At 40.0% G+C, this 13,932-nt stretch overlaps 1 protein-coding gene and 1 long non-coding RNA gene across 3 annotated transcripts in view; one reads left to right on the top strand and one right to left on the bottom strand.

Moving 5' to 3' along the window:
- St7 (suppression of tumorigenicity 7) overlaps window positions 1-13,932 on the top strand; it is a 252,673-nt gene that overhangs the window by 13,605 nt on the left and 225,136 nt on the right. The window lies entirely within an intron of this gene.
- The window catches only part of LOC143434567 (uncharacterized), a 105,657-nt gene continuing 97,348 nt past the window's right edge, over window positions 5,624-13,932 (bottom strand). Inside the window, exons 2-3 of the long non-coding RNA XR_013104171.1 lie at window positions 6,763-6,958; window positions 5,624-6,390 (exon numbers count right to left, since the gene is read on the bottom strand). This is a non-coding gene — a long non-coding RNA (uncharacterized LOC143434567). The remainder of the gene's footprint in view (window positions 6,391-6,762; window positions 6,959-13,932) is intronic.

The raw sequence follows: 13,932 nt of genomic DNA, 5'->3' as shown, positions 1-13,932 counted from the left end.
GTAACACAATTGGAAATTATATAGTCAATGCAACTTACAATAAATATTGTAGAAGAGACAAAACCAATTTTAGGTTGGCAATTAAAAGAGAAAGGCTAGTTTCTTCTTCTTCTTCTTCTTCTTCTTCTTCTTCTTCTTCTTCTTCTTCTTCTTCTTCTCCTTCTCCTTCTCCTTCTCCTTCTCCTTCTCCTTCTCCTCCTCCTCCTCCTCCTCCTCCTCCTCCTCCTCCTCCTCCTCCTCCTCCTCCTCCTCCTCCTTCTCCTTCTCCTTCTTCTTCCTCCTCCTCCTCCCCCTCCTCCTCCTCCTCCTTCTCCTCCTTCTCCTCCTCCTTCTTCTTCTTTTTAAGCAAATATAGTAAAAGGCAGACTTTTTCCGAGCTTTGAAATGTTCATATGGTAGTCAGGATGCAGAAGCTGTTTCTCATTCCACAAGACCCTACACCTTCCTGTAAAGTGTCACCCAATGAGCCAGAACTCCGTTGTTTTCATTTGCTATGCTATTCTGTCTTTAACACTAAAAGAAGTTGTTATGGATTGAGGTGATTGAGTTGTCTACCTGATCTCCCTGGTGACTCAGGATCTCTGAGTTGAGTTCTTTTGAAGTGATACCCTTGTTTGCCTTATCTTTTACAATTTCTGAGCTCTGGTCTGCGGTGCCCTTCTTGGGGGTGAACTCTTCTCTGCATATGTGGGCCATGGTGGGCCAAGGTCTTTCTGTGCCAGTTCTATTTTTAGAGTCAGGTAATTGGCAATGCTCAGAAAAGCTGGATGATATTATTTCTTTTGCACTGGGAGTAACCAGGAAATCCACATTCAAGGAACTAGGTGAGTGTGGTTCTCTCAGTTCTTCCCATAAAACAAGGTTAACTCCAGCATCAGAGTCCCTGAAACTGAGGTCTTATAGAAAGGTGGCTCAGAGTAATGACCTACAGATTTTGCCTTCACATTCTGAGGCTCACTTTCCTTGAGCCAGATACAGATTTTGTTGCAGTTCCTTTTTTAATTTTTGAACTCATGGTACTTTTTTTTCAGGTTCTTTCTTGAACCTAAAAATCCTTGAAAATGATTAGGTGGCACCAGTTTGCAAAACCCCAAAATGCTCCTTTGTCATTCTTTCCTTCTCAGACATAAGCATGTTCTTATAACATTTAATACCTACAGGTTGTATTCATGTCTTTAAGATGTGGGCATGTGTGCCAGCTCTTCAAACTGCAGTATCTGTCAGTCTTCATTAGTATATGCCATAAGTTCAAGATCAAAATCAAAGCATTTCTTGTAAATTATGTTTAGTCCCTAAAGGCATTGATGTGCTGTATGTACCCACAGGGATGGTAGATATTTAAGGTATTCTAATCTAGAACTGCCAACAGAGCAAATAAACGTAAAATACCTACCTCCTAGCACTAGCTTTCAAAGGCATTGCCTGTAAGCCTCATGAGATCACCTCCTACATTTGCGGCACTATAGCATCTTTAAGTTCCCATGTCCAAAGCCCCACAGTAGCAGTAGCAATGCTGGACACTGGCTTTTGACTTGCACCCCAGTCAAGGTCTATTATGCCATAATGTCTGTATCCTGACTTGTAGTGCATTCGGATCTGGTCCTTTTAAAAACATACCATGGGCAGAGGTGTTTTTTTTTTTTTTTTTGTTTGTTTGTTTGTTTTTTTTTTTTTTTGTTTGTTTGTTTGTTTTTTTCTCAATCTAAATCAACAGACTCAAGATGAGGCGCATGACAGAAGAAATGACATCTTGGCTACCCTTGTCACATACAACTATTTTATTGGGAGCTTCTGAATGCTCTTTGTGACTGTTGTTCAGGCCAATTCCCCACTTCCATTAGTTCCCATTTGAACATCCTAGAGAACCCTGAATTTAGAACCATCTACAGTGTGTTGAAGTAAATCTGTCTCAATATGTGTATCTTTTTAATAGTTCCAGAATAAAACAAATCATCTGACTACCTTGATCTTCAAATTCACATGAAGATTTTTTTTTTGGCTTTATGTATACTCTACTTATGTAGAGTCCTTTATTTGGTCACTTTAGTGGTGCTGACTACATCAGACAGGAAGACAGAAGCAATGACATTCAGTGCTTCCCCTTGCTATAGATTTTTGTAGTACTTAAGTAACACATCCTTAGTTTTCTTGGAAAAGCTGGAGTGCAAGGATTATGACTTGTTAATTTTTCTTTTTTGTTGTCCTTTGCTGAAACATAGCTAGGGAGGTGATTTAGATTGGACTTCTTCCAAGATTGATGGCATTCCCAACCCTTTCTTGTTTTACCTTAATACCCTAGGTTTTTCTTTTCTCCTAGTTCACAAGGGTATTGTTAATACTCAGTACTCAATACCGAGCTTATTTGTGTCACAGTTGAAACTTAAGAGCATTCTCCTGGAGGTCATTAGTCCAAAGTTCACAGATATGGGAAGAAAAAGCACTCCTGTGTATAGAGAACACATGATTTCCAGAGGAGAAACCACTGGAGCAACTCAATAGGAATCACTAAGTGAGAGAAGGAGACTGATAATATGGTGTGAACATGACTGAAGAGGAGATGGATCAGAACAGCTCAGTGACTGTCTAAATCAGGGTTTGGAATGGAAGTCACAATGTGCAGCTGGACAAAGACCACAAGTTATAGGGTGTGTGTCCATCTAAGATAGCCTGTGATAGGCCTCTCCCTGGGCATTTTAATATTTGTGAGACTGTGATTGATACTTGCCTTTCAGTGTAATGATAGAATTGGTTCTTTGACTAGAGTGTAAATCACATGAGATGCCAAAATGAATGAGAAAGTGCCTTCCTTGGTATTTGAATTTTTGAGATAGAGTCTTGGATATCACCTAGGCTGACCTTTTTCCTCCTGTCTCTGTCTCCCAAGAGCTTGGGTTATAAGCATGCACTACTTCTTCAGTCTAATAATGTGCTTTTTAGACTATAAAAATACTATTTAGATCCAATACATTATAATAGGTGGCTTTTCTAGAAGCTTGTATTCTATAGGTTTGGCTTGCACACTAAAATAATAGATTAAAATATGAAACATTTACACTGCATATTTTCACTAACTTTGGAGAAGTTAGATTAATGGGTTATTGATTATTTGGATCTGTACTACTAAATGTCTGGCCTTACTGAACATAAGATACTGTGCCCCAATTGCCTCATTGTCATTGTAAAGACATCTATAAAGGATTTTGAGTTTTCCAAGAGAGAAAAGAAACAAACTTCTTTTGATGCTACTATAGAACAGGGCAGTTGTTCATGCATCACTCCTATTCATCATTTAAATATAGCTTTTGTCCTTCTTAGTGATTCTAGCACTTCCCTGTGGGCTAAAATAAGAAACTGACAGACCCAGAATGCTTTTTTTAGTATTTTGTCAGTTATGTCTATTAAAGCTTACAGCAGTTACTATATATCTTAGCAAAATAAGGCAATGCACATCTGAGAGACCATTTATATTCATCCTCTAAATTTTAGGAAACCGAATATTTACTCTTTATAGACATGCACTGTGAAAAACTCTAACTCTGGTTGAGTTCCCAAGTTGATCTCCAAATCTAATAAAAGATCTGAGTGTTAGTCTTTCAGAAGTGTTAAGCAAACTTGTAGAGATTCAAAAAACTTCAAAGGAACTTGTAGGTCAGTGAGTATCTTAGGGTTTCTATTGCTGTGATAAAACATCATGGCTAAATGTAAATGTTGCTTTTATTTCCTCAGATGAAAGCTGTATCCAAGCTGTGTGAATACATGGCTTGGGCTGAACCCAGAGCATTTCTTTCCCTTTTCTAACTACCCCTAGGCCTAGGCCTGGAAGCTTCTAGCCTCCGTACAATCTAATCTTCCAAGCTGAGGGGTTCAATCTGGCTTCTCTCAGCTTCTGACTGAATTGCTCTTTCTTGCCTCATACTAACTTTGGCAATATGTTCTAATCTCTTCTGGCTCCTTCTCACTCATTGTCTGGTTCATTCTGTCTTCACCTGTGTCTAGCTTGTTCTTTCTGCAACCTGTTCCTGTAAAACTGTCCCAGTAAAACTGCCCCCCCCCCCACATCCTACTGGGTTCATTTAGTGTTGCTTGTGTGTACATATGTTTATGGCTTACCAGCTTACCAGTTGGAACTGAATAACCTACTGTCCCTTGACTGTCCCTTGAGAAAACTAATCCTCCCTCCCTCCCTCTGCAGCCATTGACTGCCTGTTGCTCTTCATCTAGGGGTAGGGCTTTGTAAAATTTGTAAATTTGTAAATTGTAAATTTGTAAATTGTAAATTATAAAATTGTAAATTTTCCCTATCAATGTTAGTATTGGAACTGGTATTGTCATTATGCAATTGTCTTGTTTAGGCAATCATATTTTTGAAATTGCATGGGTGTAGCTTGACTGTAATGTTCAGAAGACTGTCTTGCAGCAGGTATTCTGGTCCTCTTGTTCTTACAACTTCTCCACGCACTCTTACATAAGAGCCCCATTTATAGGGATTATGATGTAGATGTGTTTCTGAAACCTGGGGATGGGAACCCCAGTATGTTGTTATTTGCATTTTGACTGGTTATCTATTTCTGTGATAGTTTTCATATGCTGAGAAAAAGAAAAAAGAAAAACCTTCTTTGGTGAGGGTTGAGAGTTACACTTACATGTGGGCATATGAATAAATATCTAGGATGTACTGGTTTAGGAAAATGGAAATATTAGGCTGTCCTTTAGGCTGTATGACCTCTCCAGTCATGTGGTAGTTGGCTAGGTGTACAAGACCAGATGTAAATTCTCACCTGCATCGTGTGGTCATGGACCTATTAATTGAGAGTCAGACAGTGACAAATTAGAGAAAGATTTGACAGAATAAGTAAGAGTTAGACTATGTCCAACTCTCAGGAGAAAAGGACAGAAAAGAGAGGCTACTTATGAGCAGCAAGGGAGAGAAAAGGACAGTGTGTGTGTTTGTGTGTTTGTGTGTGTGTGTGTGTGTGTGTGTCAGTAACAATTTTAAAAAAAAGATAAGTAATTTTAGAAAGAAAAGGGGGCATGAAAACAGTTGGAGCAGGAGACAGAGGGTTGGAAGTAATGTAAATACAATACTCGTGGATGAAATTCTCAAAATAATTAATAAAACAAAAGATTTTTAAAATGGAGTAAATCATAAAGTATTTTTATAGGTTTTCTGTTATAATAGTGAGAGAAATACATAACGATATGTAGCTATCATTTCTTTAGTTAATTAAATTTGTTTCTGTCATTTATTATACCTATAATACACATCATATTTCATTTAAAACCTGGTACTCATCATGTATGAGTATTTTTGGTCCTTGGCCTTATTAGCCAGGCAGGCATAGTCTGTAAGTACAGGCAGACAGGTCAGTTCTTTCAAATTAGAATTTATTGAAGATTTTATTATCTGTGTATAAGCAGAAAGCCTAGTTGCTTGAGGGATGACATTATTTTTTTAATTTAATAAAATATTTATTTATTATTGTTAATTATTTTATTTATTTATATCCCAAACATCGCCCCCCCCCACTCCTAATCCCCCTTTCAGGGTTCTTTTCCCCATCCCCCATCCTTCGCCTCTGAGAAGGTATCCCGGGGCCCCCTCCCATCCTTCCTTCCTGGGGCATCAAATCTCTATAGGATTAAGCACATTGTCTTAGTTAGGGTTTTACAGCTGTGAACAGACACCATGACTAAGGCAACTCTTATAAGGACAACATTTAATTGAGGCTGGCTTACAGGTTCAGAAGTTCAGTCTATTATCAGCAAGGATGCATGGCAGCACCCAGGCAGGCATGGTGCAGAAGGAGCTGAGAGTTCTACATCTTCATCTGAAGGGTACTAGGAGAAGACTGGCTTCTAGGCAGCTAGGATGAGGGTATTAAAGTCCACACCCACAGTGACACACCTATTCCAACAGGGCCACACCTCCTAATAGTGCCACTCCCTGGGCCAAGCATATACAAACCATCACACATATCTTCTCCCACTGAGGTCAGACAAGGAAGCCCTCTGCTACATATGTGCTGGGGCACCAGACCTTGTATGCTCTCTGGTTGGTGACTCAGTCTCTGGGAGCTCCTAGGCGTCAGGGCTAGTTGACATTGTTCTTCCTGTGGGGTTGCTATCCCCTTCAGCTCCTTCAATCCTTCCCATAACTCTTCCATAGGGGTCCCTGACCTCAGTCCAGTGCTTTGCTTGGCTATGAGTATCTGTGTCTGTCTCAGCTGCTGGTAGAGCCTCTCAGAGGGCTATTATACTAGGTTCTTGTCTACAAGCACAATATAGCATCATCAGTAATAGTGTCAGAGTTTGGTGCCTGCCTATAAAATAGATCCCAAGGTGGGTCAGTCACTGGTCAGCCTTTCCTTCAGTCTCTGCTCCATTTTGTCCCTGCATTGGGTTGAAAATTTTGAAGGTGGGTTAGTATCTCCATTCCCCCAACTGGAGGTGCTGTCTGACAACTGGAGGTGGTTTCTTCAGGTTCCATATCCCCACCTTTGGACATTTTGGCTAAGATGACCCATATTGAGTCCTGGGAGCCTCCCTGATCCCAGGTCTCTGGGACTTTCTCACGCCCCACACCCAACAACTGCATATTTCCATTCATTTTCCTTACCCTCTGGGCTTCTCTCCTGTCTCCCCCATACTTGACCCTTTCCCCTTTCCCCCTCCCCTTTCCCTCTCTCACCAAAGTCTTCCTCCCTCTGCCTCCCATGATTACTGTTCCCCCCTTCTAAGTGGGATTGAAGCAGACATTCTTACCACCTCCTTGTATTTCAGTGAAAACTCCTCCAGCTCCTTCCTGGTCTCAGCACATTGCTTTCAGGAGTTTCTCAGCTGCAGTGGAGAACAACAAACTGTTGCTTCTGGCAGGACAGCATTGTCAGCCTGTGATTGCTTCCTCTAGGCTTCCTATGACAGGAGGTACTAAAGTTTGCAGAATAGGACGGTAACATTTCTGTCAATAAAAAATGTATTTTATGCTGTTTTTAGAAGTAGAAAAATGTGTTACTCTTAGAAACTGTTACATTTAGAATTTGTTACCTTTATAAATAAAGAAATACTTTGGAGACATGAGATCAAAATATGAAAGGATGTAATCTACTATTTGTGGGTTTCTATTCTTATTGTTGTTGGCATTAATTACAAAGCAACTCAAACTCCAGTTTGTATATATTGGTAAGAATAAGTAATGACAATTTTGAATCCATTTTAGAGGGCTTCAGAACCTTTTCAGAACCAGTGATAGACTCTAAATGATCTCTCTTCTAGGTACAACAGCTGTACTACCTACTGCTACTTCTGCTGATGCTTCTGGCTTGTGGTACTTTGTAGGACAACCATCCCATCTTCATGACTCATTGAATCCTGTTGTTGAAGATCAGCATTGGTCAGGCAGTTTCTGTCCTAGGGACAGGTGTACCTGGCTTGCTGGTCAAGTCCCATGGGGTCTTGCTGATAATTGCATGCAGTATTTCCACATTCATACTTCTGAACTGTAATAAAGTTGATGGTGCCTGAGCACCAAAATCAACGTAGGTTCATGTTGTATACCTATTTTAAGATCTTAATACTAGTTGCTGTAAAACTAACCACAATAGTAGTAAGCATCTCAGAAGACTGATAACAATTAAATGAGAAAAGATGAGCGAAGCATAAATTAGTGCAGGAACATTCTAAGTGCCTAATTGTTCAGTTTCAGCCTGAGCTTGTTCTGTAATTCCCAGTTTCTGACTTTAGTTAGTTTGTATACCAGTAGTGCTCCCTTCAATAGAACCTTTCACCCTTTCTGATTGTATATATGTCTGCTGTGTGTTTTCTTTTTTTCTTCAATTTTGAAGAGAAATATAAGACAACATTAGGAACTCTACCCCTGGTCAAAATGAACAAGCTTTATTATGTTTCCTAATTTTATTGCTTAACTCTTTGTACTCTGCTGCCTACTTTCATACATTTTCTGTAAATTCATAAACCTCATGGATAATTTTAGACTCATTAATCTCTTTCTAGATTGTTTTATTAACTCATTAAATAGTAGAAAGGTATTTGCTATATAACAACCTTATCCTCTTACTGTCAATTAATAAACTCATTGAGTTATACTTCTGGAATTCTGTGCTTAGTTTAGGGGTGGAAGACTTGAATGATGACCAATATATAGTACATACCTTTGCTTCTTTGAGGTATTTAATGTAGAAAGAATAATTGGTACCATATTAACTCTAACCCAAAATATATTGTATAGACCAAGGAGAATTTCAAAGATTACTATCTTAGTCACAGTTCTATCAGTGTCAAGACACAACATGACCAAGACAACTCTTATTTTAAAAAAAGCAGTTAATTAGGGCACTGCTTACAGTTTCAGAAGTTTAGTCTATTATCATCATGGGGGTGAACATGACTGCACTTATGGCTCTTGGGAAATAACAGCTATATCTTGATCTGTTGGCTGGGAGAGGGGGTGGAGGGAGAGGAGAGGAGAGGGGAGGGGGGAGGGGAGGGGAGGGGAGAGGAGAGGAGGGGAGAGGAGAGGAGAGGAGAGGAGGGGACAGGAGAGGAGAGGAGAGGAGAGAGGAATGATGGGCCTGGGGCTTGGCTTGGGCTTCTGAAACCTCAAAGCCAATCATCAAATTCTTTCAACAAGACCACGCCTCCTAAACCTTTTCAAATAGGACCTGATTGCGTTTAATAAGCATTCAAATAGATGAGCTGTTGGGGACCATTATTCAAACCACCACAAATACCAAAGAAAGAGACAGGAGAAAACTTTCAGTTTTGGGAGAGTTGTTCAGGGGGGCCTTGCTCTAGGAATTCCCCTGCTGTTTAGTAAATGTGGCTAGGGAGTCTAGGGTGGCTCACAGGTAGTAGATGTGGGAAAAGGCACGATCTGGTGGCTCATGTCTGGGCCCATTCTGCTCAATAAAAGTATTTAAACTCCCATGGATTTTACTCATATAGGAAAGGATAGATGCCATGTAGAATTCAATAATAGCAAGGTAGCTCACAGCCATTTAAAAAAGTATACAAACATTTTGTGACTGTTGCTCATATTCCCTTTCATCTTTTTAGAATTAAACCATATTTTAAAATATTTTAAGAGTCACAGAAGAAATACAAGGATAGCATAGAGTTCCTGCATGCTCCACACCCAGTGTGTACTGTTAGTAACATGGTACATGGCTTTATTGATGAAGTTAATATTTTATTTAGTTTTTTGTTGTTATTGTTTTTGTGTGATGTTCTTTTGTTGTTCCTGGATATCACATACCATTTGGCATAATAATTATGTCTCAATAGACTGTCCTTGAATTTCTTGACATTTTTGAGGAGTATTGCTCAAGGCAGTGTTTGCTCTCCCTTCTTTGAGTTTTGTTTGTTGAATCATCTGGGCTTGTTGTGTTTGGAGGAGGATAGCACAGTGGTAACTGCCATTCACTCCAGTGTCCTTTCCATTGTTCCTGTCTTCCCTTGGCAAAGCTATTTTATTCCCTTCAGTTCTCCCAGGCTGTTCTCTGTAGAAAGGACTCACTCTGTGCAGACGCTTAAGAATAAAGACTGTTGTTCCCAGAAAGACTGTTGTTGCCCTGTCATGGAAATGAGTGAAGAACATGGAAGCAAGAACAAGTAGAGGCTGCTTTTCACTCAGAGCTTGCTAACACGGGAGTTAGCAACCATGATCTGTGCTTGGCAGAGATTCAAAGGCAAGCACAAGAACAAGAGTGTTGTATAGTGAGTGAGGGAAGCAGGGGAAGCTTTGCTTTTGCTCAGATTGGAAGCTTTAATGTGGACCAAGTAGAAGTGGACATACACAGTGATATAAATATGGTTTTGTCTGGTCAGCCCTAAGTTAAAACTGGGAGTAGAAGTCAGAGGAGCTATGAGGTGTTGATCAAATCCTGACCATCAGGCTACTTGGTGCACAAGTTCTGTGCCTGGTGAGGTCAGTACTTCTGACAATAGACATAGACAAGGTGGCCGAACCAGATTACTTATTCTCTTTCTGGAAGCCATAGTCCAAGATCAAGGTGCTGGTGGACCTGGTGTCTTCCTGCTTTGCAGATAACTATCTCCTGGTGTCCATCCATGGTGGAAAACAGAAGAGGAGGAAGTGAGCTTTCTGTGTGAGGTGTTGCTAACAGGATCACCTGGGCGTGGAGCACACAGGAACTCTACTGTCTTTCATGTGTCACTTGTCTCAGCCTGCATGTGCAGGTTTGAGTTCATGGTCGTGCTATGTAGGGATGCCAATGTCTGCTTAGTCCCTGACATCCTTGACCCAAACCGCAACGCATTGCATTTTAACACCATTGCCATTGTTTTAAGCAGGGCCAGGACTAAATTGAGGCATGTGAGGTTGCTGAGCTGCAGTAAGCTCTTCTGTGAATGATGTCTTCTCGAGACCCAAGTACTTCCAGTCCCTATCTCAGTCCAAGTGCTTTCATATACATTGCCGCTTCTTGTATTACAAACTCCTATACAAATTAGAGGAAGAATTTACTTGCTCCAAACTTTATTAACAATTGTTTACCGTTTGAGAAACTCACAAATCTAGTAGCAATACAGTGTCTGAGTCACCAGCTTCACACACTTGTCTCAGCCTGCATGTGCAGGTTTGAGTTCATGGTGATGCTGTGTAGGGATGCCAATGTCTGCTTAGTTTCTTATGTCCTTTACCAAAATTGCAACGCATTGCATTTTAACACCATTGCCATTATTTTAAGCAGGGCCAGGACCAAGTTGAGGCATGTGAGGTTGCTGAGCTGCAGACTCTAATTAGTTCTCAATTCTGGAAGTACAAGCTCAGTGCTCGAAGGACTTGCCTCTGTTTAATTCTGTACTCTGTGCACCTTGCCTACCACATTTTTTTCTTTGTTTGATAACAAATTATGTTTTGCTTATTTCTCCTTCTGTTGCAGTTAGGATATTATGTATATATATTTTTTGAAGTTTAACTGTGCTAATAGTGGGTTTTTTCTTATTAAATTTTTTTTATAGGCTGGAGGGTCTTTAAAATGATTGTTTATGAAGGGAGATGTTAGGACTGGGGTAAGCCAGAAGGCTCACCATTTACAGTCACTCACCACACAAGCATGGTGTCACAGTTTGACTGCACAAAACAACATGGTTGAAGGAGAAAACTAACATCAAAAAGTTGTCTTTTACCTCCACATGTGTGCTGTGGCACATATGTGTTCACTTCCTTAGCTTCTACCATAGTAAATAAAAACAAAATAAAATTTAAACTCAGTGTAGTAAGTCATCAGGTATGTCTCATTTGTTGTTAATCTGTGGTTGGTAACTCACTTGACCTGGGCTAGACTCTTGACTGGGCTCTGGGTTTTAGTCTATAGATCCAATTGAGATTGCCTCTAGGTCTGCTCCTTGTCTCTCCAGGTCTGCACCTTGTCTCTCCTCTCAGGTAATTTACTAAATAGGACATGTTCTTCTCATGGGAAGTGTCAGAAAGAAAAAAAAAGTAGAAAGTTGGCCATACCGAAACAAAACAAAACACCCCCCCCCAAAAAAAAAAAACAAAACAAAACAAACCTTATCCCACAGAGGTCCTAGTGCTCCAGTTGCCAGGGTCTTTCTTGTTTGATAATTTGAGCTTAGAATACCATTTCTAAAGCTCTCCAGGGTGATTTTGGTGAATTTCAATACATACAGACCAACCTCTTTGCAGTTTCTTCTCACTGCTAAGTCAAGACAAACAGGCCTGTGTCCTAAAGAGGTGATTTCAATCTGCAACACTGCAGCCTGACACCTTAGCTTCAAACTCTTGGACTGAAGGTAGTGGAATGTGGCTCTTGGGGTCACCACTTCAGTAGGGGAGTTGGGAGTCTGCTGGGGTTTTTAGATATGTCAGTCCTTGGTGATTTGGTGCATTCTTCAGTATCAATACATTTTATCCACTTAAATAGAGGAAGGCTTTTGTTTATTTGGTTGGTTTTGTGCCCATAGCTTAGCCAAATTCTTCTGTGACTCCTTCTGGCAGTCTTATAACTATTGGCAAGACAGGTATAGACTTACAGACCTTTGGCAGATATCTTCAGAGAGAAAGCAAGGAAGGCCAGGATGGCTGGCACTGGTTTCCTATCAGATAAAGTAGAGGCTATTTTCTTTCTTTCCTCAGAGCTGGCTTCTTTATTTGTTTATTCACACACTCATACTAGACTTTTGTTTACTCTCAATAAACCAAATTTTTTTTTTGACTTTGGAGAATTTTCTTTGTGAGAGGTTGCTTTCTGAACCACAAGTGTGAATTCACCTCACCTTGGATCTCCTTTTTCTTTCAGGCCCCAGTCTACAAGGGGGTTGGTGAAGGTGTACCACATTTCTGAAATCCTAGATTCCAGTCCCATAGAAGACAACAGAGGGAGCCAGAGGGGCTGGAGATGTAGCTCAGTGCTAGAATATTTACCTAGCATATAGCCAGACCCTGTGTTCCATTTCTACAATCCCAGAACTGGGGAAGGAAAGAGGAAAATGAGCAAAGAAACAATTGAACAAAAGAAAACTAAGACATACCAGGAAAGGTTCTAAGTGGTAGAACTTTGTGAAGCTGAAATGTGGGAAATCAAGTGCTTAGATATGTACTCTGAAAATATTTGTGCTTCTCGAAGATAAAGCTTTACATCAGTGGAGTTCTATCAAGAGACTGTAATGAAATAACTGTTTTCAACAGCTTGGTCAGGATAATGAGAAAGAAGACATTATCAATAGCAAAGGATCAGTTTGTTGATTGAGACCTCTAGTTCAAGCTGTCTCCCTCCCAATGGAGTTCGCTTTTCTTAAGGTTACCCTTAAAAGAATAGAATAGAATAGAATAGAATAGAATAGAATAGAATAGAATAGAATAGAATAGAAATAATCTCTCTCCATTCCTCCCTTTACCTGTCTTCAGTAGAAAATCCTGTCAAATTTATAGTGAGTCATGAGTCTCTCTTTAGTTCTTTCTTCTGCTTTTATTTCAACCCTTATAATCTTATTACACTAATCTCCTAGCTGATCTTCCTGCCTCTAATCTCTCCTAATCTCTCCTGCAACTAGGATATTGCTTTCAAATCCTTTAATATCTTCCTGTTGCCTAGCAAACAAAATGCAGAATCTAAACCTAGTATCTTCAGCTTTATCCTCAGTGACAATGGACCTGTACAGCTTGATATTGGTAGGTCTTCCATTCTTACCTCCCCCCCTCTTAAGGAATGTATTATTCACATGTCACCTTTTCCATCATGCTCATATGTATCATCTTACAAATTCTTCACTTTATTGTGAAGGCTTCTGGGTTCATCTTCAAGTCCTAAAACTCTCTGAATCCCAAGGCTTTCAAATACTCCGAGCCCTAAATATCCCATAACTAGCATGCCTCACTGTTTTCTACCCTCTCCCCTTGTCCTGTGATTCCTAAGAACTCTGCCTTTTCCTTTCAGTGCATGGCCAGGCTGTCAGCCCTTAGCTTTTTCTCCCCAGTACATGATCTTGGGTATAAGCTGAACTCTTTTATTTGGCATGGGTCCCAAAGAAAACCAAATAGTTTATATGGCCAACCCCCTTACAAGCCTGGCACATTTTTTTTTTAGTTAGAATTTTTATTTTAACATAATTTCAAATTACAGAAAATTTGAAATTTCAGTTCAGCACCCCTCCATGAGGGAGAATACACATGATGTAGTTCACTTTTATTGTGAAATATGTCTGTGTGTATTTTCTGCATATAGAGATGTCCTCTTACATAACCACAGATAAGCATCCAAATGAGATTAACTAATCAGACATTGGAACAGTACCACCATGTAAGTCTCAGATCTTATTCAAGTTTCACCAGTGCCTCCAGGAGTTTGATCTAGAGCAGACTATCCATTTACAATCTTGCACTGAAGTGTCTTATCTCTCTGGACCCCTTCAATCTGGAAAGTCCCTCTATCT

Source organism: Arvicanthis niloticus, chromosome 15 (assembly GCF_011762505.2).
Source record: "Arvicanthis niloticus isolate mArvNil1 chromosome 15, mArvNil1.pat.X, whole genome shotgun sequence".
In the NCBI taxonomy this organism is placed as follows: domain Eukaryota; kingdom Metazoa; phylum Chordata; class Mammalia; order Rodentia; family Muridae; genus Arvicanthis; species Arvicanthis niloticus.
This window is presented reverse-complemented; position numbering and strand designations above follow the sequence as displayed.